We start from the raw sequence: 3,703 nt of genomic DNA, 5'->3' as shown, positions 1-3,703 counted from the left end.
ACTGTTATAACAGAGTCAACAATTGATTGTATCATTCTATGGACAGCCCAGGAATCATTGAACTCTGTTCAGAAGAACCAGAAGAACCAGAATAAGAAGAACCATCAGCATTATGCCCAACAACAGTGAACTCAGGCTCAGTAGTAGCATTTCCTATAACTCTTCTCCCCTTTGTGAACTTGAAATTGAGAGAAAAACCATGAAGCTTGTAGCACTTATCAATTAAGTGCCCAAGCTTCTTACAATATTTGCAAAAGATGGGGACTTTGCCGTGATCAACATTTGTCCTTTGATCAAAATTTATCTTTTGATTATATTGTTGTTTTGTAAGAGGAGGAGGAGGAAACTTGGCATAATTGTTGACAGTTGCATTGAATGAGGCTGAGTCTGAATTGAATTGAGGAGTAGAACTAATATGCCTCTAACTCTCATCTTGGAGCAATATGTCATAAGCAATGTCAAGAGAATGAAGTGGTTATCTCATAAGAAGGTTGCTCCTAACACTAACATATATTTCATAAGTCCCATTAAAAATTGATATAATTTGTCTTCCTCTAATTCCCTTTGCAATGGACAATTACAAGGATTTACAGAATGCTTGTTCATGAAGGCTAACTCATCTCACAACCTCTTCAATTTGTTAAAATAAGATGCAATATCGAGAGATCCCTAACAAGTGGAAGCTAATTCTTTCTTGATCTCAAATATTTTGGTCCCATTAAAAGTATCATATCTGCTTTCGAGTTGCTTCCAAATACACTCAGCAGACTCAGAGTATTGAACGCTCTCAGGAATCTGAGGAGATAGAGAGTTAGTCAACCAGGATATCACCATATTATTACATCTATTCCAAAACTTTAATTCTGGTGCATTATCAGAAGGTCTGGGACATGTGCCATCTATAAAGGCTATTTTATTCTTTGCTGACAAAGCAACTATGATTTTTCTCTTCCAACCCCCAAGAATGTCAGATGAATGTATGGACAGAGGACTCAAAGGGTCTGGGGAGTATGTAGAAGACGAGCTGGTACTATCTCCCAAAGTCATATTGAAAACAACAGAATCAGACCAATTTTATGCAAAGAACTACACATGCAAAACCCCAGGACAAGGAAAACTAAATGCAACAGAAAATGAGTGATAACAAGTTTAGATTTACCACTCTTCTTCGCTACCGAAAGAAGAACGGTCTTCAAAATTACATCAAACAGCAAAAAATATAAGAAAAATCAATGAATCTCACGAAGCACAGCTGAGATGAAAGTGAGAGAAAATCCACAAAATCGTGTAAGGCTACTATCGGACGAGAGCTGAGTGCGAGATCTACACGAATCTTCGCTCTGATACCATGATAAACTTCAAATGTATGAAATTGCCATGAAAAGCTTAGCTAGGGTTAGGGAGAATAAAGAGAAGAAGAAGAGAGAAGCTTCTCGATTAAAATCTGATATATTTTCTCACAATAAAAAATTATTTACAAAATGTGTATAAGATGATATATATATATATATATAGATTGGGCCAAAGCCACTGACCCGTCCACTAACCAGTCTATTAACTATACAAAAAAAAAATTACACAAGTATTGAGCTCATTTGTGACGCGGCCCAAATGCCAAATATTCTCCCAGTCCAATAGTCTTTATCTAGCAATCACTACAACATTATACATATACAGCTATGAACTACGTCGTAGCTAAGCATGAAAATTTTCGTGGCTAAACACTTTAGCCACAATAATTTTTTCCGTAGCTAGAAGTAGCGTAACTAAAAGTTAGCTACAAACTTTAATATTTCGTGGCTAAGGATCAGTACTTATTGCTACTAGAATTTTTGTGATGTAGCTATATTAATAAAATATTTTGTCACGAATATATATATATATATATATATATATATATATATATATATATATATATATATATATATATATTTATAGCTAATGATTTTATTCTTTTGCCACGATAAATCTATTTTGCAGCTATCTTCTATACTTTAGCCACAAAGGGATATTCTGTGGCAAAAAATGTTATTTATTTAGCCACAAAATTCAAATACTAGTTGTGCTCACATATTAGATTTGAATTATAGTATTTATATTTAGCTACGAACCCATAATTTCATAGCTATAAATCGTCAAGATATCCATGATTTAATTTTTTAGTATGTTTTATTTGGTGACTAGATTATTATTACATTTTATTTTTATTTATAAAAAAATTATTTATTAGAGATAATAAATGTTTCTGTCCTATGCGTTGCTATTTTCCTTTTTTACCTCACTAAATATTTTTAAAATTTTCAAATATTCCATATCCATACATCTTTGATCAAACCATATAACACACAATAATAAACTTTGAATATCACTTTATTATGCAAATTTACATCAAAAAGTTTCAAAAATTAATTATAAAATATACATATCTATCTAAAGTAAACTCGATTATTCAACTATAATCTATAAAATTCTAAAGGGTTCCACATCAAAACAAAATTAAGTTCCTAAGTATTTGATCTGGGGATTGAAGATGTTGCCACCAGATGATCTTCTGCGGTCAAGGATGAAGTAATTTCACTCTTTGCATCAAGACTGATGTTTGATCTACTTGCATTCAACATATTAAAATGCACCCTGTAAATTCAAAAGAAACAAAAATTAGCACAAAAGAATGAGCGAACCATTAATAAAATATGCAAGTTTGATTTGTATAAATGTAAATAGAAGTTGAGAGAGAGAAAAACTATGTCTAGATAATTCTTTTACAAGATTTTTTAGCATATAACAAGAGGGAAAATTCAAAGCAACAAGATAAGAAAACAAACCTGTATACTTTTCTAAAAAATTTTGAAAGGATTTTCATCTAATTTTTATTTGTAACGTCTTTTCGACGAACTGTGACTTCTCCCAACATTACATTATAATCTTCTAGGTTCCACTCAATACCTATCACAATACTGAACAATATCTATCAAATTGTTAGAATATAAATCCAAAAATTCAAATCAAGTAGGTCTATGAGATTGAGAAATTCTAAGATGTAAATACATAAACATACTTGGAAAGAGAGAAGGCGCCGGGCTATCTGGCCAATGATTCCGTTGGTTTGCTATGTACATGTGAAGAGAGAAAGCGTTGTTGAAAAAGGAAATGGGAAAATGGAGGAAAGGGGATGCAGGAGGAGGCGGCTGGGAAGGGGACGCACAAAGTGAGTTTGAAGGGCTTTTATTAGGTTTTGGGGATTGTGGTTTGGACCAATTGGCCTTTATGTTCCTTTTCTTTTTGTTAATATATTATTTGCTTCCTTTTATTTCTTACTTAACATAAATACCATAAATGAGAGAAATATAAGTACTAACAAATACAAGCAAGTAAGAAAATTATCTAGGGAGAATGCAAAATATTAAATACATAATTTACACTAAGTAAAATAGAAAAATCAACTTGCATGAAATAAAGATTATCTATAATATATTGTATTCTTTACAATATGTTTTGTCCTCTACAATATTGTTAGTTTTGTTGTTTACTCCTATTTCAATTATATTAACTTCTTCATTTTAGTGTTTCATTAGATTATGGTAGTTATTAAGTTATTAAAATAGTATTAGACCATTAAATATACAACTTTTCTATTTATCTAACTTGAGTGTAATTAGTGTTCAATGTATATAGATACAAACATATTGTCTAAATTTGATAT

General features: G+C 31.4%; 1 long non-coding RNA gene across 1 annotated transcript; it reads right to left on the bottom strand.

The window, feature by feature from the left end:
* Positions 1-2,352: 2,352 nt before the first annotated feature.
* On the bottom strand, positions 2,353-3,256 carry LOC104113916 (uncharacterized). Its single transcript, XR_690298.4, has 3 exons — positions 3,059-3,256; positions 2,826-2,957; positions 2,353-2,634 (listed from the first exon to the last, which is right to left on the bottom strand). It is a non-coding gene; the product is annotated as an uncharacterized lncRNA (long non-coding RNA).
* Positions 3,257-3,703: the final 447 nt, after the last annotated feature.

Source organism: Nicotiana tomentosiformis, chromosome 8 (assembly GCF_000390325.3).
Source record: "Nicotiana tomentosiformis chromosome 8, ASM39032v3, whole genome shotgun sequence".
Classification (NCBI taxonomy): domain Eukaryota; kingdom Viridiplantae; phylum Streptophyta; class Magnoliopsida; order Solanales; family Solanaceae; genus Nicotiana; species Nicotiana tomentosiformis.
Note: the sequence above shows the minus strand (reverse complement) of the source record. Positions and strands in the feature narration are given on the sequence as shown.